Source organism: Bos mutus, chromosome 18 (genome assembly GCF_027580195.1).
Source record: "Bos mutus isolate GX-2022 chromosome 18, NWIPB_WYAK_1.1, whole genome shotgun sequence".
Taxonomy (NCBI): Eukaryota; Metazoa; Chordata; class Mammalia; order Artiodactyla; family Bovidae; genus Bos; species Bos mutus.
The window spans coordinates 32,077,020-32,098,831 of NC_091634.1; the positions used below are offsets into that span (position 1 = coordinate 32,077,020).

At 36.8% G+C, this 21,812-nt stretch overlaps 1 non-coding gene across 1 annotated transcript; it reads left to right on the plus strand.

Moving 5' to 3' along the window:
* The first annotated feature begins 1,577 nt into the window (after positions 1–1,577).
* TRNAG-CCC (transfer RNA glycine (anticodon CCC)) lies at positions 1,578–1,650 on the plus strand. Its single transcript has one exon. It is a non-coding gene; the product is annotated as a tRNA-Gly (tRNA).
* The last annotated feature ends 20,162 nt before the right edge of the window (positions 1,651–21,812 follow it).

Sequence of the window (21,812 nt, forward strand, 5' to 3'; positions counted from 1 at the left end):
CTTGGACTGAAAACAGAAGGCATTGTTAAAAAGCAAGCATTTGAGACCTTAGCTCATTAGACTGGATGGTTAGGTGAAGGATATGTTTTTAGTTGGCAGCAGAGGCTTTTGAGAAGCCTGTGAGACCAATAGTGTTAACCAAAAACATGTTTATTCATACATCTTTAAGACAAACATCATTATGAACACAGCGTATTTATGAAAATGCCTGAATACCCAAAGTCTGGGTGAAGACAAAGGGACCGATTCTAAGTGGAAGCTACTGTTGTATATTTGTGTTTGAAAGAAAAAAATCATATCTTGGAATACTTGTCCTCAAAATAGAGTCAATCACAGAAATGACATCTGAATAAGACACTTATATTTGGTAAGCATAAATTCACACTGATATACCATTTCCCTAATAATCACTTTAGTTGTGATTTTTGTTTGCCCTAGAAATACTAATGCAGTGATAACAAGAAAGCATAGTTATATTTTCCACTAAATTTAGGATGTTAGTAATTGAAACACAGATGCAGTGGCTTTGACAGGAAATTAATTTGGTGTTAAGCACCCTGCTAGTGTTAGATGTGCAAAGTCACTCAGCATGGGCATATCATACCAATGGTGATTTACACACAACACACACACACACACACACCTGGGAATAAGACAGAAAACCCACACTTATGTTGGTTGATAAGAATGAGAGTATTTTAAAATTATATAAAATATTGACATATTTTATTTTCTATTAGTATATTCATTAAATGTTTCTGTACATTTTAAGAAGGCAATGACACCCCACTCCAGTAATTCTGTAACATTTACCTAGGTAGCATATATTAACATGCTATATTTTTAGCTGTATTCTTTTACTACTTAGTATAGATGAAAGAGGAAGAACACATGGATAGAAATCCCAGTTTTTCTTTACCTTTGCAGAACCTTAGGTGTTGCTTGTACCCCTAACTTCATTCATTCATTTGTTCATTTCTTCCTTCCTCCATTCCTTTAAAAATACTTATGTGGAGTTTGGTATAAATTAGGCACTACACCATGGATTCTAAAGTCAAAGAAATGTCTAATGAGGTGGGTTTGTACCCTTACAGAGTTCACAGTCTAGTGTTAGCATAGGCATCAATAAACAATCACGCTGGGGTAGTTACTTTCATTGAAAATTGAAAATGATCCAGTACAGAGAGAAATCATTAAACAGTTTGATGGGTTGAAAGTTTCAGAGAAGACCTTCTGAAGGTAGCAGAAGTACCTTTGAGCTGAGATACAAGGGAGGCATAGGGTGAGCTACACAAAGATGGTTAGAATAAGGATATTTGGAGCAATGGAAACAACCTGTACAAGGACCTAAAGTGACAAAAATACACGGCAAGTTTTGAGATATAGAAACATCAGAGATGTAGAGGGAAAAAGATGAGAAATTAAACCACAGAGGTAAGCACTGTGTAGACAATAGACCATGTTAAATAGTTTGGTCTTTAGCCTGAGAAAAATGAAAAATCTTTAAAGGGTTATATTCACAGTAATGGTGTGGACATAACTGCATTAAAAAAAAAAAAAAAGATTCTATCAGAACTTCCCTGGTGGTCTAGGGGCTAAGATTCTACACTCCCAATGTAGGGGACCCAGGTTCAATCCCTGGTCAGGGAACTAGATCCTACATGCAGAAACTAAAAGATCCTGCATTCCGAAGATCTAAGATTCCATGTGCAGCAACTAAGACATGGCACAACCAAATACACAAGCATTTTTAAAAGATTATATCTTTTTCTGGAATTGAGCTGTAGGAGTTGCTTGTATATTTTTGAGATTAGTTCGATGCATGATACTGGATGCTTGGGGCTGGTGCACTGGGACGACCCAGAGGGATGGTACGGGGAGGGAGGAGGGAGGAGGGTTCAGGATGGGGAACACGTGTATACCTGTGGCGGATCATGTTGATATATGGCAAAACCAATACAATATTGTAAAGTTAAAAAATAAAATAAATGAAAAAAAATATTATATCTTCTCTTTGGAAAACAGATCATATAAGATACTGGAATTAATTCTGGGAGGTATAGTGTCATGGCACAGATACAGGCCAGATTTGATGAGCTTAAAATAGATTGATTATGGGACATGCAGAGAACAGAGTAGGTGTTTGAGATACTTATGAAATAAAATCTAGGGGCATGCATGCATGCATGCTCAGTCGCTTTAATCGTGTCCAACTCTTTGCAACCCGTTGGACTGTAGCCCATTCAGGCTCCTCTGCCCCAAGATCTAGGGGAATCTTTGCTAGATAAGACAAAAGGAGACAACAAAAAACGAGTCTTACTTTTCCAAATTTGCTTACAATCGGGTGGGGAAAATACATAAGGTGTGTAGTGCCTTTTATTATCACTAATGGGTGATGACAATATGACAGATGGATAAAGTTCTAGGATATTAGAGAAGACATTGGAAAACATAAAATAAAGTGCCAATCTTCCAAATAACTGATAACATAGACATACATATGTTTGCTAAGAAAAGCACAGGTAGAGTATACACGAACCAGGATCAGCTCTACAGCTATAACAATTTCTAAATATCACTGGCTTATCATAAAAGTTGACTTTTATGATTTTTTTTCTTTTGAAAATATATTTGAAAATATATATATATATATTTGTGTGTGTGTATTTTATTTCACATATGTTTCACAGCATACAGAAGTGAGGTGCTCAGCTTCATTTAGTTTCTCAGAGAACTGGGCTGGCGGCAGCTCTACCATCTTGAAGTTCAGTGGCTCTCGCTTGGAGTGAGTATCTCCCAAGAAGGTATTTTTCAGTGCCATAATATATCACTTATTGTCATAACTGGATAGAATGATGCTGGAAGCTACTGATGACAGATACCATAAAACATTCTACAATTCAAAAGATGTATCCTGCCCCCCACACCCTGGTGGCTCAGACGGTAAAGATTCTGCCTGCAATGCAGGAGACACAGGAGATGTGAGTTCGATCCCTGGGTTGGGAGATTCCCTGGAAAGGAAATGGCTGCCCATTCCACTATTCTTGCCTGGGAAGTCCCATGGACAGAGGAACCTGGCGGGCTACAGTCCACGGGGTCACAATGCGTTGAACACAGCTTAGTGACTAACACTTTCACATTCAGGATTGTCTGGTTCAAAATGACCATAGTAGCAAGGATGCAAAACCCTGCCATAGCCGTACCACCAATACATTCTCAGATCCCACAGCATGGAAAAAAGACTGATGGCTTTTCAATACCTAATCCTGAAAATAATACTCATCACTTCTATCGACAACACAGTTGCCATAAGTAGTTCCATGTCCATGCTTAAGTGCAAGGAGGAATTTGGGCATGTGGTGAGGTAGATGATATATTTTGTAAGCACTGCTGGTACTGCCATGGTCCAAAACAGGATCCTGCTGTAAGTATATTGTGCCGCTAGAATCATGACTTTAAGTTGTCGTATAGAGTGGTGGGGTGGTGAGGCTCAGCATGACTGACATCTAATCTGGGGGCTGAGAGAATAAATGTAAGTCTGCCAAGGAGTTTCGAGTTCGGACTGATCTGCTTTCGCATTGAGGTATTCACTGAAACCCAGCAAAAGGCAATATGTTAACTTTCCAATGTAATTTTCTCAGATATGTGTGAAAATGGAATTCATTATACTTGAGAATTGAATATTAAGGGTAATTAATGAATTTGGAAGCTCTTTTATTCTCAGCATTAGCTGGGAAAATTTCAAGTATTCACCAAATGAGGCAGGTTTTCTAATTTTCAAGTTATTTCTTCAAGTGGAACAAGTGACTGAGAAACTACTTAAAAAAAAATTCCAGAGGATTCCTTAACTTCTAAAAAAAAAAAAAAATAAAATAATTTTGGAGTACATCATAATGGAATGAAATTCATTGGTTTATTTTCTTCTTTTTCTGGCAGATACTTATTCAAAATTAATATCTTAACAGTTACAGTGAAAGACAATTTTTTTTTAAAGGTAGAATACAGTTATGAAGAGAAAATGCCTTAGAGCTTGAGTTCTGACTTTACTTTTTTATGGCTGCATGTCCACTGGCCTTTCTTTACCTTTCAAATGACTATCCTCCTCAAAGGAGAACTTAGAGAATGCTTCATCTCATAGCAGATTTTGGCATATGCCTCATGTATAATAGACACTTACTATAAGTTACTAACACTGTTATTATAATTATTACTTATTTAAATTTCAGATTAAACTGTTCATCCCTTGGATGATGATGAAGAATACTAAGAATAGTTTCATTTTGACCTTGGATATGTTGCTGGAAAAATTTTGGTCAAAGAGACTTGCATCCTACTTTTCATTTGCTTCTTTCAGTAAGCCCATGTATCAGTCAGTGTCCTGAAAGGAGATAGAAACCACACCAGTAATTCAAATAGTGTGATGGATTGAAAAGATGGTTAACTACTAAAAGAGGTTAAAGAAGGGTCTAAGAAGTCCAGAAATTACAGATGCAGAAGGCAGCAAGCATGTCTAGGCTCACAAATATGTGAAAGAAAGTGAACAAGAAAGAACTAAGAATTTAGAAGATAACTGCTTCCCACCTCCCACCATCCAAGGTTGTCACAGATCCACAGCGTATTTTACTGCCAGGGCAATTCACACTGGAGAGTGTGTGGCTGCCACAGAACCACTCAGACAGTGAAATGCCCCGAAAGGGGCTGGGCCAGAACTGCTTTGTAGGAAGCACTCACCAAGTGGCTGAGAAACTCTATCGTGGCTGTTTACCAACCCCCCCTTTTTTCCCCCTAAACTATTTACTTCTTTGCTGAAAGAAAGTATTTTGGAAACAGAGTGCTCTGGTCTTCCAATATCTCTCCAGCGGTATCTTCCAATATCCTCTTGTCTTCCAATATCTCTGCAGTGCCCTCTTTCCACAAAGCCTAATAGAGCAGACTGGTGAAGGAAGAATATTCACAGGATCTAGTTCCTGTTTCATTTCAGTGGTCTCCAGTCTTTGTGGCATCAGGGACTGATTTTTTGGAAGACAATTTTTCCGCAAACCTGGGGGAGAGGGCCTGGTTTCAGGACGATTCAAGTGCATTGTATTCATTGCGCTCTTTGTTCCTATTATTATTACATCAGCTCCACCTCATTAGATCCCAGAGGTTGGGGACCCCACCAGTTGAACTGCTGACTTGCACAGTCAGCAGTGTGCCAGCACTGACTATGCCAGCTTATGAGAGCTGAATATTTACATCTCTCCACGTTTGGTGACATCATGTAGATGGAAATCGGCCATCATCAAAGTATCTAAAAAGGGCAAACAGTGCTTTTTATTGTCGCTGTTCTTGGAGAACCAGTTTCTCAGGATACCACTGGGCACAGTCCAATTCATAGGGAACAAACACCCCCTAAAACAAAGAATCCAACTAAAAACATGTATTGGAATCCATAAATAAACAAAATAGTTCATTTAAAAAACTTGTCAGCTTTGGAATCTAGCAGCATAGATACTGTCATTTACTACCTGCTATCTGTGTACAAGGGTCTAAAGTTTCTTCATCCGCAAAATAAAGACCTCTCTTAGGATTGTTCTGAAAATGGAGCAAGATAAACAAGAATAAGAAACAGCCATTCAATAAGCCCTCTCTAAATGTGAGTGATAATGATTATTAACACCACATATCATTCTAAAAATTTTTGTTCTGTGTTTTTTAATATTAACTCAGCTAAATATATCATGCATAGACTAAAATATTAATTACAGTCCTCAAAAAGTTTGCATTACAATTTATTTAGAAATACTTGAAATAGTCTAAAAGACTTATTATTCATTTGAAAGTTAGGTTTCACAGATTAAAAGTTTTGTAAACTATTTATGTAACTGAAGTCAATAGCTCAATTTCTGGGAAACTAACATAAGGGACTATCCAAAACAGAGTAAAATTTTTATTGCCTGATTATTTTTACCATGTTACTTATAATAGTGAAAAAATCACAAAATACAAAACTGGTTAAGTAAATTATGGGATAGTAGGAAATATTTGGAATATTATACAATGCTTTGAATAATGTTTATTAAGTACTGATTGACACAGGAAATACAATTAATAATGTGAAGAAAGGAAGAGAAAATTTTTATACATTATAAACACAACTGTGGGTAGGATAGTAGGAAAAATGAGGATAAAATAATACTGAGATTGTTTCCTATGCGTGTGACATTGAGTTTTTCAGAATAAGAGAAGCTTGTCAAGGGTTAAGAATTTCATAGTCTTGGAGAAGGAAATGGCAGCCCACTCCAGTACCCTTGCCTGAAAAATCCCATGGACAGAGGAGCCTGATGGGCTACAGTCCACGGGGTTGCAAAGAGTCGGACACGACTGAGCGATGGCACTTTCACTTTCACTTTCCTCACCTCCTACTCTTCTCTGTCTATAAAAGAAACTGGCACTCAGACCCAGATAAGATGGTACGCTGGGGCACTAGCCTGCCATCTTCTAGGGAGCCTAGCTTTCCAAATACAGTTGTATTCCTTGCTTCAAAAAAAAAAAAGAAAAAGAATTTCATAGTCTATTATCCCCATCCTTGAAGCAAGGTTGCTCGTGATTTTCCTTTATACAGCAATCACTCTTTTTCTTTTAATGTATCTGGTGATGTTATTGAACTCATGACTCATAGAAAGTCCATCTCAGCCTGGATTGTTTTTCTTTTTCATGAAAGCACTTCTGTGGGGAAGTGTTATTCTCCCATCTTTTCAATTCTAGACCAAACTCCCCCCAATTCTTAACACAATGTCTCATTCCGCATGGGGTTTCATATCTATTATGTGTTTTGATAATTCCTCTTACTTACATTTCAGGTTTCCAATGTTCATTTCACAATTTATTAGCAAGTATTGCACTCAGAACTCTGGCTGTGGAGAGCAGACATGGTTCCCTAGCCAGTGCTGGTGAGGACAAACACATCCTAGTTCAGCTAGTTCTAAGTCAGATTAATGCTCACATCCAACTCTATCCAAGTTTCTCCCTGATGCTTCAAGCTTCCATGACATGTGATAAGGTAATGAAATTGTATAGTATAGAAAATTTGTCTTGGACTTTAAACGGTGCAAACAATAGGCTTCCTCAGAATATATTAAGAAATATACCAATTGATAATTTTAAAAATAATGAATGACTAGTGATGCCTCAAAATGACCCTGTTGAAACTTGATTTTAATTCTTTGCTTTGTAATTCATGTTGTTACTTTTGAGTCAATATTTACTGAGACTCTAGGAGATGAGGTTAGTGGACTAAATTGTATGTGTTTTTGTTTATTTGCATGTTGAACATTCATTATTATTAAGAATACAGTCTTGTGACTTCCTATTTTTTCTAGCTCATTTTATTTTTTTAATATAAATTTATTATTTTAATTGGAGGCTAATTACTTTACAATATTGTATTGGTTTTGCCATACATCAACATGAATCCGCCACGGTTGTACACGTGCTCTCCATCCTGAACCCCCCTCCCACCTTCCTCCCATACCATCCCTCTGGGTCATCCCAGTGCACCAGCCCCAGGCATCCTGTATCCTGCATCGAACCTGGACTGGCGATTTGTTTCATATATGATATTATACATGTTTCAATGCCATTCTCCCAAATCATCCCACCCTCTCCCTCTCCCACGGAGTCCAAAAGAGTGTACTATACATCTGTGTCTCTTTTACTGTATCATATACAGGGTTATTGTTACCATCTTTCTAAATTCCATATATATGTGTTAGTATACTGTATTGGTGTTTTTCTTTCTGGCTTACCTCACTCTGTATCATAAGGCAGTTCTATTTCCAGTTTTTAAAGGAATCTCCACACTGTTCTCCATAGTGGCTGTACTAGTTTGCATTTCCACCAACAGTGTAAGAGGGTTCCCTTTTCTCCACACCCTCTCCAGCACTGACTGCTTGTAGACTTTTGTGTAGCAGCCATTCTGACTGGTGTGAAATGGTACCTCATTGTGGTTTTGATTTGCATTTCTCTGATAATGAGTGATGCAGAGCATCTTTTCATGTGTTTGTTAGCCATCTGTATGTCTTCTTTGGAGAAATGTCTGTTTAGTTCTTTGGCCCATTTTTTGATTGGGTCGTTTATTTTTCTGGAATTGAGCTGCAGGAGTTGCTTGTATATTTTTGAGATAAGTTGTTTGTCAGTTGCTTCATTTACTATTATTTTCTCCCATTCCGAAGGCTGTCTTTTCACCTTGCTAAAAGTTTCCTTTGTTGTGCAGAAGCTTTTAAGTTTAATTAGGTCCCATTTGTTTATTTTTGCTTTTATTTCCAATATTCTGGGAGGTGGGTCATAGAGGATCCTCCTGTGATTTATGTCAGAGAGTGTTTTGCCTATTTTCTCCTCTAGGAGTTTTATAGTTTCTGGTCTTACATTTAGATCTTTGATCCATTTTGAGTTTATTTTTGTGTATGGTGTTAGAAAGTGTTCTAATTTCATTCCCTGATAAGAGAACTAGATCTCACATGCTGCAACTAAGACCCAGCACAACCAGACTAATATATATATATATATATATATATATATATATATATATATATATGTAATCACTGTAATGGGGACTGCAAAATTACATTCAGTTCAGTTCAGTTCACTTCAGTCACTCAGTCGTGTCCGACTCTTTGCAACCTCATGAATTGCAGCACGCCAGGTCTCCCTGTCCATCACCAACTCCCGGAGTTCACTCAAACTCACGTCCATTGAGTCAGTGATGCCATCCAGCCATCTCATCCTCTGTCGTCACCTTCTCCTCCTGCCCCCAATCCCTCCCAGCATCAGAGTCTTGTCCAGTTAGTCAACTCTTCACATGAGGTGGCCAAAGTACTGGAGTTTCAGCTTTAGCATCATTCCTTCCAAAGAACACCCAGGACTGATCTCCTTTAGTATGGACTGGTTGGATCTCCTTGCAGTCCAAGGGACTCTCAAGAGTCTTCTTCAGCACCGCAGTTCAAAACCATCAATTCTTCAGTGCTCAGCTTTCTTCACAGTCCAACTCTCACATCCATACATGACTACTGGAAAAACCGTAGCCTTGACTAGATGGACCTTTCTTGGCAAAGGAATGTCTCTGCTTTTGAATATGCTATCTAGGTTGGTCATAACTTTCCTTCCAAGGAGTAAGCGTCTTTTAATTTCATGGCTGCAATCACCATCTGCAGTGATTTTGGAGCCCCCAAAAATAAAGTCTGACACTGTTTCCACTGTTTCCCCATCTATTTCCCATGAAGTGATAGGACCAGATGCCACGATCTTCGTTTTCTGAATGTTGAGCTTTAAGCCAACTTTTTTAGTCCCCATAAAATCAGGCAGAAATCTCAATCTAACCATGCTAAATGATGGTAAAATATGATGTGGTCCTGGTATACCTAGAATTGAATATAATGGCCCCCAAAACACTGGCTATAGTTTTTCCTGAATTTCCCTTGTGTTGTATAGATTATTTTATCTCATTCACAAACTTTCATATCCTATGTGTGTTACATCAAGATTGTTTATATTGTTTTAGGATTTTATTAATGGTTTGAGATTATTAATAGTTTCTGATATGTATGAGTCTCTGTTTTATCTTGTTTATGTTTATATTAATTTTTTGGTGCAGTGTCAAAGAATTCTTATATTTTCCCTCACACATGTTCTCAATAATTGTATTTTTTTCTTTATAATCTGTGAAATCTGCCAAATTGACCATTTTTTTTGCATTATAAAAATTCTTTACTAAGATGTGCTAAAGGGAGAATTCTTTTTTTCCTTCTTTCCTTCCCTTCCTCCCTCTTCTCCTTCCTTTCCTTCCTTCCTCACTCTCCCTTGCTCAAGAAGAGTTGTTTCTTAGAGTCTGATTTTTAAAAAGAGGGTATAAACTATCATTATAATGGAGTGTGTTCAGTTGCCCAGTCATATCTGACTATTTGCAGTCCCATGGACTGAGCCTTACCAGGCTCCTCTGTCCATGGAATTTTCCAGGCAAGAATACTGGAGTGGGTTGCCACTTCCTATTCCAGGGGATCTCCCCAACCCAGAGATTGAACCCATGTCTTCTACATCTCCTGCATTAGCAGGTGGATTCTTTACCACTAGAGCCACTTGAGAAGCACCCCAAATGAGGTAATTTTATTGTTTAAAAAAGCATCTCATATACTTGGGTATTTGAAGTAGAAACACTGTGTTAGAATTTTCCAGACAATTTTATTAAGGCCCCACTTCCTTTAAAATAGGTCAAAATATGTTATAATAATAAGAATACTTGCCTTGGAAAATCTGAGTCAAGGTTTTATTCCCATTCTTGGGAAAAATGCTCAAAATTCCTTATCCACAGGCTCCATATTTATACAAAAATAGAAAATATTCATCCCCAAAACTTTTTTGTGGCTTTTATGAGATACAGTGCCTACCAGGAGCATTTTATAAATGTCACCTGAATTTCACTTTCATGTGTTCCCATCTGGAATCCAGGATTATTGTCCTACTTCCAGTCCATTGTTTTACTTTTCATCTACTTTGTAACATTAAAATTGAAAATAATTAAGAATTCTACAGCCTAGTTCTTGCATACTTTGTAGGAAAAAACTACTATGCTCAGTTCAGTTCAGTCATTCAGTTGTGTCCGACTCTTTGCGACCCCATGAATCACAGCACGCCAGGCCTCCCTGTGCATCACCAACTCCCGGAGTTCACCCAGACTCACGTCCATCGAGTCAGTGATGCCATCCAGCCATCTCATCCTTTGTTGTCCCCTTCTCCTCCTGCCCCCAATCCCTCCCAGCATCAGAGTCTTTTCCAGTGAGTCAACTCTTCACATGAGGTGGCCAAAGTACTGGAGTTTCAGCTTTAGCATCATTCCTTCCAAAGAAATCCCAGGGCTGATCTCTTTGAGAATGGACTGGTTGGATCTCCTTGCAGTCCGAGGGACTCTCAAGAGTCTTCTCCAACACCACACTTCAAAAGCATCAATTCTTAAGTGCTCAGCCTTCTTCACAGACCAACTCTCACATCCACACATGACCACTGGAAAAACCATAGCCTTGACTAGACGGACCTTTGTTGGCAAAGGAATGTCTCTGCTTTTGAATCTGTTATCTAGGTTGGTCATAACTTTCCTTCCAAGGAGTAAGCGTCTTTTACTTTCATGGCTGCAGTCACCATCTGCAGTGATTTTGGAGCCCCCCAAAATAAAGTCTGACACTGTTTCCACTGTTTCCCCATCTATTTCCCATGAAGTGACGGGACCAGATGCCATGATCTTCGTTTTCTGAATGTTGAGCTTTCAGCCAACTTTTTCACTCTCCTCTTTCACTTTCATCAAGAGGCTTTTTAGTTCCTCTTCACTTTCTGCCATAAGGGTGGTGTCATCTGCATATCTGAGGTTATTGATATTTCTCCTGGCAATCTTGATTCCAGCTTGTGTTTCTTCCAGTCCAGCGTTTCTCATGATGTACTCTGCATAGAAGTTAATTAAGCAGGGTGACAATATACAGCCTTGACGTACTCCTTTTCCTATTAGGAATCAGTCTGTTGTTCCATGTCCAGTTCTAACTGTTGCTTCCTGACCTGCATACGTATTTCTCAAGAGGCAGGTCAGGTGGTCTGGTATTCCCATCACTTTCAGAATTTCCCACAGTTTATTGTGATCCACACAGTCAAAAGCTTTGGCATAATCAATAAAGCAGAAATAGATGTTTTCTTGGAACTCTTTTGCTTTTTTGATGATCCAGTGGATGTTGGCAATTTGATCTCTGGTTCCTCTGCCTTTTCTAAAATCCTCTTGAACATCAGGAAATTCACAGGTCACATATTGCTGAATTAAATAATGAACTGATATCACCTTTTAAGTGTAATTTTAAGTGCACAAAAATGTTTCAGTCTTCTATATGGAAGTATCGGAATGATAGCCACAAAGCACAAGTCAGCTAAATCAATAGTTAGCTTTTTTTCTTTAAGACTGTAGCAAAATAGACCATTTTAAATGTGGTTTCTGGTTTTATCATAAAACTCAAATCAGCACAACTGCTAAAACATTGCAGTAGGAACAAGTGAAGCATAAGGAGGAAAAAGCAATGATGGACATCTGACTATGGCTCCAAGGAAGCAACTGTGTCTGTCTAATCCTAAGAATTCACCAATCGTCTGTTTTATTTTATGCTATACATTAAAAGGGCTTCCTTGGTGGCTCAGACAGTAAAGGATCTGTCTGCAAGGCAGGAGACCTGGGTGGGGAAGATCCCCTGGAGAAGGAAATGGAAACCCACTGCAGCATTCTTACCTGAGAAATCCCATGGACAGAGGAGCTTGGTGGGCTACAATCCATGGGGTCAGAAAGTGTCAGACAGGACTGAGTGACTAACACACAATATACATCCATTGAAACGAACTATGAATCATTTTAAAGAAAATAAAACATATTTATTCACTAAGTATATGGTTTAAATCCAAGGAAGTTGGTTAAATTGTCTCACAGGGAGAACATTGGGTACAACAGCAAATTTTTAGTCCTGCCAAGATCCGTCATAGTTATTATATAGCCCCAATCATAACATTGATGAATAATGAAAAAAATTCCCAATAACAATGCCGTAACTTTAAGAAATATGTGTTCTACCTGTTTGCATCTCTCAGGCCCTGTCAATACATAAACATGATTTGAACACTGGCACACTCCTTGAATAGATGCAATTAATTTTATATTCTGACTTTTTTCTGTTAGCATGACAAAAGACATGTTTTTCAATTACTACTTAACTTTCAAAATTCTGATTTGAATAGTTGAGAATTTATATTTTTTTCTTTTAGATATATTGATAGCAAAACAAGCCTGAAGACCTAGAGATAAAACTCTAGGCTTCTAGACAAAATGTCTGAAATGGTTATAATAATCTGTGATCTGACTTTAAATTTGATTTCCCTGCTCCCTCATCACCATTTGCAGCTTTACTTATTTTTATATTGAAATTCAACTCTATAATTTATCCATTTTTTTTCTGTCAGTTTTCCAAGTTGAGATAATAAAACCACACTACAGTAAGCTGGACAACAGGAATATTTTTTTGAGGGGAATGGGGGAAGGAGGAATGAGGAATACAGATAAGCCAAACCAGTCTGTAATGGTAAAAGGATGTCTTTGCAAGGATCCCCTGACTAGTCCCTCTTCACTATTAAAGAGGTAAGGAGCTTCTTTCTTTGAAGTAGTTCTGTACATCTTTCAGACAAACAGCAACTCTATTCTGTTATTCTCAATGACCTAGAATTAGATACTTGCTATTATTTCCTAAAATGGCTTTTGGTGGATTATCCCTTGATTGTTCTTAAATTACAAATTATTTTAGGTATTCACATACTAAGGAATTTTCAATTAAAATAGCTTCTAACCTTAAAAAAGTTACTTACAGTCCATTTTATTTTTTTTTTTAAAGATAAGTCTTTTCTCTATATTGTAGGTTTAATTATATAAAAACAATGAATTCAAGTAGGTCACAAAATGGCACTTCAGTGACTGGGGAAAAAGATAAATGTGATGAAAATTTCAGACAAAATTCTAGTTCTCTAACTAGCTATGTGGTCTTACCCTGTCGATTTATTGCATTGGACTTAGTTTCTCTGTATAATGCCCCCTTAACCCCTGTGGATAAGGAATAAATACTGAAGTATTTAGCATAGTTTTGACCCTTATTGAGCATTCAGTAAATATTGCTCTTGTTCAGTTTAGCCTAAATTTATTGAACATCAACTGTGTGTCAATTCAGCATGCCCCATATAATCAAAAATAAAGAAAATGATTAGCACAAGATGCCTGTCCTAGAGAAAATTCAATTTTAAGATTATGAATTATGATGGAGGATTAGACATCTTTATATTTTTTAATTGAATAACTCAGGTATAAAAAGGGAGATGGTGCAAGATAAGTATTTCAGATGTGCATAGCATGAAAAGAATATTTGGCAGATTTGTGGGGTTTTTGTTCTTTCATCTAAAGTAGCCTGATAATCCCAACAAGTGCTCAGCCCTATAAGGACTAAGACTCAATATTTTCATTGCTGAGAGAATTTATGATCATTGCATGCTAAGTGGGTTCAGCCATGTCTGATTCTGCGACCCTGTGGACTAGCGTACCAGGCTCTTTTGTCCATGGGATTCTCAAGGCAAGAATATTAGAGTGGATTGCCATGCCCTCCTCCAGGAGATCTTCCCAACGCAGGGAATCAACCCGCCATCTCTTACGTCTCCTCCTTTGGTAGATGGGTTCTTTAATCATTGCCAACCCATTAATTTGCAGCTCACCCCTTCTGACCTTCAGTAGAAGATAGAATTAGGGCCAGTAGCACCTTGGCAGAAACAGGCATCAGTGCCATCACCAAGCAGCTTGGTGTGAATACATAGGAGATTGAACTCTGTAACAAAGGAATGATACCATTTTACTTGTACCAGGCTTTGGGAAAAATCTTCTATCAAATGTATAGTATATTTGAAATCAAAATTGCCCATCACAATTCCACTCCCTTGAGCTAGTCCTACCCATTCACATATATTATGGGCAGTTAACTAGAAAGAAAAGCTATTATTAAAAAAATTCACCTCCGTTTTGACAGTAGCTTGCAACTCAAAGACTAATGTGGTTGCACTACCATCAACCACACTCTGCAAATTGCTGCCCCTTGGATTTGTGCCCAGTTTTGAATCTTTATTCTGTCCCCTTAGATTTGTTGCCTAATTGCCATTCCCTTGACACCACTCATACCTTCTTAAAGGACATTGTTCACCTCATCTCTGCAGATCGTCCTCTTTGTGGATGCATGAGATCAAGCTTGATCAGCCTGTTCAGGCTGAGTCCAGCCTTGCACAGCTTGTCTCTTATTTATGTGCATGCTTGCATTGCATATGGTTGAATTAGCTCCTAGGTACTAACTCTAACTTTCCCCAGAAGTGAAACATTAAGTGGAGGTAACTTGGGATTTATATAAATCTAAACATGTGATAAAATTTCATACACCCCCACACATGTACACACACACCCCTGAGTATGGGTAGAAGCGGGTGAAGTCTGAGTCAGTTCTGTAGTTTAGTTAAAGTATTGTGCCAGTATAATCTCTTGGTTTTGATGGTGTACTATAGCTACATAAAACACGGGGGAAGTTGGAAAAGCTTAAGCAAATCCCATCATAATCCGTTAAGTGAAGGGACTATGATTTCAGACTACAAGCAGCATTCAAATCCAGCTCCACAATTTAGTAACTATTTAAACTTGAACAAGATCTTTTATGTTTCTAATTCTGAGTTCCTTACTTCTAAAACTGGGGTAAAAAGGATAACTACCTCTCAGGAAGTTTGAAAATTGAGTAAAATGGTGAATGCAAAGAATGTAGCATAGCCAATTGATTTTCTTTAGATTGTTTAGCACAATGAGAATGTTGGAAATTAATTAATGTATTATCTGCAGAATTTTCTTTACAAAATCAAGTCAATGCACACTTTATTAATTGAACTCCAGATTTTCAATTTAAAAATTTTAAGAAAATTGTACACAGAGACACTGCTCTTTGAAATGACTTATGTGTAATTGGTGTTACAATGTAATGATGAAAACACACTTATAATTAACCACAGAAAGTCATCTACTTGATTTACAGAGAAAAATAGTTTGTGCTTCAGTGTCCCCCAATAGTTCTTATTAGACTATTCTCATTTTCTACTGTACATTTAAGCTCTGACTTTATGCTAAAATGGGGCTTCCCTGGTGGTTCAGTGGTAAAAATCCTGCCTGCCACCTCAGGAGACATGGGTTTGATCCCTGGGTCGGGAAGATCCCCTGGAGAAGGAAATGACAACCTACTCCAATATTCTTGGTTGGGAAATTCCCTGGACAGAGGAGCCTTGTGGGCTACAGTCCAGTGTCACAAACAGTCAGGACTGAGCACTCACACACATTTATACTAAAATATAGATACAATTTTAATCTGACCTCTTGAGAATGATGAATGAGGTGTAAGACCCAAACTTTAAAGCAAAGGTGTCCACTTCTCAAGAAATTTGTTGGACTGTGACTGGCCTTCCATTCCTTAAAGCAAAAAGTGACTTCATTCTGTAATGACTGTCACGTGAAATCTTACAAAGGCTATGTGATAAAGCTGTAGTACACAGGATGCCTTTCACAGTAAATAGACAGTTGTCATATTATTTCTATTTATAAAACAGTCCCTATCTCTTGACAGTATTGGAGGAAAATACATTCAGGTCTTTAAAAAAAAAAAGTTGTTAAAGCAATTTCCTAGCTGCTGCTGCTTAAAGTAGGTTTGAAAGTAACATGAACCTATAGATTCCTGTTTTAAGAATGCCATATAGAGTAACACAGACATCAATGTCATTTTGAAAGTAATCAAATCATACAAATATCTTGTGAAAAGTAGATTATTTGCTACTTCATGAATATTACATTCAACATGTAGGAAAAATATATTCCTTAATTATGTAGGAAAGCCCCATTTTCAGTATTCTCTCATATGCCTGCAAAGGCAAACTTAACAGCTAGTGTAGAAAAAGAACAATGAGAACAAAAGAATAATGAAACATGGTGAATGAGAAAGTCAAATAATATTGTAACCATAGAGTTGGATTATCATTTAGTCATTTTTATATAATGTCATTATATAAAAGTATTTTATATAAAGTATTTAATTATAAGACCAAAGAAAAAGGACTACAAAGTAGGGGGGATATTGAGAGTTATTTTAACATTTTAGAGAAAAGTACATAGAAATTAAACATGATGAGTTTATTAAAAATGTTAACATCAGCTCCTAGGTATTGAGTTTTGGGTAATTTTGGAAGCTTTTTACAAGTTTCTCAATTCATAACAATTTCATCATAACATATTGCTAAAGGTACACACACACACACACACGCACACACAAACATATGATAGATTTAAAATCAAAAAGAGTAGCCAAACTACTGAAGAGGAGCCAAATACATAGGAAAGTGGAATAAATACTTCCACATCTTATAAAACCTTTCTGCCAGTACCAGCTATATAATTCATAGAGCACAAAAAAAAAAAAAAAAAAAGAAAATGTGAAGTTTCTTGTGGAAAATGTATTAAGTATTTCAAAACAGTAATAGCAGAGTATTAAACCAAACACTACATACAGGTCACACGCCCATGATCATGGCCCTGCTTCCTACTTATCATATCCATGTTTACATATTTCCAGTTCTAGAACCTTTTTGACTAAAGATTATCTTACCACTTACCACTTTCAGACTTACCACTATTGCTCTCTAAGGCTTTAACTCTTTTTGTGCCTTTGGTTACTCATCATCTTTCATTTGGAAAACAATTTCCATGCTTTTAGTTTTTAGTAAACTTCTTTTCAAATGTCCTTTGCTATTGTAATATGACTAGAACTGTCTTGTTTTGTTTTTGATGGAAGACATAGGATAGGGAAAGGGCTGTTGGATGGCACAATACATATTTATAGTGTACCTCCAATATCCTACACACTGAATCCTATACATCAGGTAGAGAACTAAGGATAAATGATAGCATCTCCCTCCAAGATCCTATAAAATCAGGAGGAGACAGAAACCAAAACAGAACATGCTTGGGGCTAGTGCACTGGGACGACCCAGAGGGATGGTATGGGGAGGGAGGAGGGAGGAGGGTTCAGGATGGGGAGCACATGTATACCTGTGATGGATTCATTTTGATATTTGGCAAAACTAATACAATTATGTAAAGTTTAAAAATAAAATAAAATTTAAAAAAAAATTTTTTTTAAAAGCAAGATTTTCTAATTTCTAATCATAAGGAAGCCTAGAGGAACATAGTGGGTTGAGGCAGGAAGAAAAGATATCATCTTACATGGTTACCAAATACATGCCTGTAATCAGAAACAGGCTTTGCTTATCAGAAATCTCAAAAAAAAAAAAAAAAAGAGAGAGAGAGAAATCTGGCAGTCCACCTCCACTTGGAAGAGTTCTGCTTCATGATTATTCAGGGCCAATCGTTTTCCCCACATACACAACTACTGCCTCTCTCTCTGATCTTTTGGGGACTAAAGTTCTCTGTAACACAGCTCTAACATGGGGAGCAGTGAAAAACAGAGGATAGGTCATGCCTTGATGTATTACCCTTTGGATTGTACATTTCATTGTGCAATGAGTCTGGCAAAGAGAGAACTGCAGATTGCTTCAAATTATTTAGGAATAAATGTTCTTCTTCATAGCAAATTTGCCAGGCAATAGGAACAATAACATTTTTCATAACAGGAGACTGCAATTACATAACAAAACTTTGACTGTAGTCAGCAGAAATAAACTACCTACCCTAAAATGAGTGAGATATTAGCAGAAGCCAAATATATAGTGAGACAGCCCAAAAAGAATATGTGAATTATTTTTTGATAGTAGGCATCAAATCTTAATATAACTCTTGTTATATTGTTGAAGTTGTACAAAATATAAGAATATATTATCATCCACATATTATTATTATATCAACTTTATTAATGGAATAATTGATGTGATGCTTTGTCCTAGGTGAATAAATAGGTTTTCCATACTTAGATTTTTAAGCAATTTCTTCTAAAGCTGTTAACATGTTTTGATTTATATAGGGTTGTTTTATTATTTGGCATATGAAGTTTAAATAAATATGCATCAATTTAATGCCAGTAAAAATGTTACCAAATCACTAAAAAATAAATATTCATGTAGTTTTCATTGTAAGTATTTTAGCAATATAAAATGATACTTTTGTCTCATTTAATATCCTTTTTCCCTGAAATCTAATTTGTCTGCTAGTACTAATGCAATTTATTATTTCTTTCTGTTTGTGTTCACTGATATTTTTGAACATAATTTTAATTCTCCTGTATTATCACTTTTGTATTAATGATGTATGATTTGGTGGTCTGTTACATTGTTGGACTCCACTGATACATGTCTTCTGATATTTATGCCCCACTAAAACCCCCTCTTTTTTCACTGTAGCCTAATTATGAGATTATTTTAAACAATAGGATGAAGCAGAAATGTTGGTTCCATATGTAAAGTTAAAAAGACTTGGCAGCTTCTGAGTTTGCCTTTTGCAGAAAACTGAAATTCTACTTATCACAAGACTGCCATGATTTGAGAAGTGCTAACTAGCTACATGAAGAGGCCAGTGGAAGTGTTCCAAGGGATTCAGCAAAAAAAAGCACAGAAAACAAAACCCAGATACATGGCTACTCTAGGTCCACTCAAGCTAACCCCAGTTTTTCAAGCGATACAGCTCATGCCAGTGGAGCAGAGACTAGCCCACTGGATTATGCCTTCTCTGAATTTGTCTACAAAATTATGCACAAACTGATTGGTTCTCTGCTCCAAGGAATGTGGTACGTGTAGGCTATTATCACCAGTTCCAACAGAATAAAACTAGGAAAGTATAAATATATAACTACAGCCATTTGACCAATATGAGACAACGCCCCCAGTTCAGACATATATTCAAAATTTTAAATCCATTTATAATCAGAAATCAATGTCTAAAATGAATAAAATTTCACAATAGGAAATAGCTTCTGAAGAGCAGAATAAAGTAAAAAGAATGAAAAAAATTTAGGATAGTCTCAGAGACCTCTGGGATAATATCAATTACACCAACATTTGAATTATAGGGTTCCCAGAAGAAGAAGAGCAAAAGAAAGGGTATGAGAAAAATTTTTAAGAGGTTATACTTGAAAATTTCCCCAACATGGTAAAGGAAATAGTCAAGTCCAAGAGAAGCAAAGAGTTCCATACAGGATAAACCCAAGGAGAAACACCAAGACACATATTAATAAAACTAACAAAGACTAAGCACAAAGAAAGAACACTAAAAGCAGCAAGGGAGAAGCAACAAGTAACATACAAGGAAAACTCCATATGATTGACAGCTGATATTTCAGCAGAAACTCTGCAGGCCAGAAGTGAATGGAAGGACATATTTAAAGTACTGAAAGGGAAAAATCTACAACCAAGATTACTGTACCCAGCAAGGATCTCATTCAAAATTGATGGAGAAATAAAAACCTTTTCAGACAAGCAAAAGTTAAGAAAATTCAGTACCACCAAACCAGCTGTACAACAAATGTTAAACAGACTTATATAGTCAAGAAATACAACAGAAGAAAAAAGATCTACAAAATCAACCCCAAACAATAAGAAGATGGCAATAGGAAAATATACATCAATAATTACTTTAAATGTAAATGGATCAAATGCTCCAAACAAAAGATACAGACTGGCTGAATGGATACAAAAACAAGACCCATATATATGCTATCTACAAGAAACTCACTTCAGACCTAAAGACATATATGGACCGAAAGTGAGAGGATGGAAAAACATATTCCATGCAAATGGGAAGCAAAAGAAAGCTGCAGTAGCAATCCTCATATCAGACAAAATAGACCTTAAAATAAACAAGATTATAAGAAATAAGGAAGGACACTACATAATGATCAAGGGATCAATCCAAGAGGAAGATGTAACAATTGTAAATATTTACGCACCCAACATAGGAGCAACTCAATACATAAAACAAACACTAACAGACATAAAAGAATAAATTTACAGTAATACAATAATAGTAGGAGACTTTAAAACCCCACTCACACCAAAGGACAGATCATCAAAACAGAAAATTAATAAGGAAGCACAAATATTAAATGATACATTAGATGAGATGGATCTCATTGATATCTTCAGGATATTCTCATCCAAATGCAGAAAAATCCACCTTTTTCTAAAGTGCACATGGAACATTCTCCAGGATAGACCACATCTTGGATCACAAATCAAACGTCAGTAAATTTAAGAATATTGAAAGTGTATCAAGCATCTTCTCTGACCACAACGCTACATGACTAGATATCAACTACAAGAAAAAAAAACCTGTAAGAAACAAACACATGGAGATTAAAAAACACATTTCTAAATAGCCAACAGATTACTGAAGAAATCAAAGGGAAAATCAAATATTTATAGAAAGAAATGACAATGAAAACATGACAACTCAAAAACTATGAGGTGCAGCAAAAGCAGTCCTAAAATGAAATTTATAGCAATATAATCCTACCTCAAGAAACAAGAAAAACATCAAATAGACAACCTAACTTTACACCTAAAGCAACTGGAAAAAGAACAAAAAAACCCCAAAATTAGTAGAAGGAAAGAAATCATAAATACCCGAGAAGAAATAAATGAAAAAGAAATGAAAGAAACAATAGTAAAGATTAATAAAACTAAAAGCTGGTTCTCTGAGAACAGATCAGATCAGTCGCTCACTCATGTCCGACTCTTTGCGACCCCATGAATCGCAGCACGCCAGGCCTCCCTATCCATCACCAACTCCCGGAGTTCACTCAGACTCACGTCCATCAAGTCAGTGATGCCATCCAGCCATCTCATCCTCTGTCATTCCCTTCTCCTCCTGCCCCCAATCCCTCTCAGCATCAGAGTCTTTTCCAATGAGTCAACTCTTCGCATGAGGTGGCCAAAGTACTGGAGTTTCAGCTTTAGCATCATTCCTTCCAAAGAAGTCCCAGGGCTGATCTCCTTTAGTATGGACTGGTTGGATCTCCTTGAAGTCCAAGGGACTCTCAAGAGTCTTCTCCAACATCACAGTTCAAAAGCATCAGTTCTTCAGCTGACAAACCTTTGGCCAGACTCATCAAGAGAAAAAGAGAAGAATTAAATCAACAAAATTAGAAATGAAAAAGGAGAGGTTACAACAGACAATGCAGAAATACAAAGTTATAATCCTTTATAAAGTT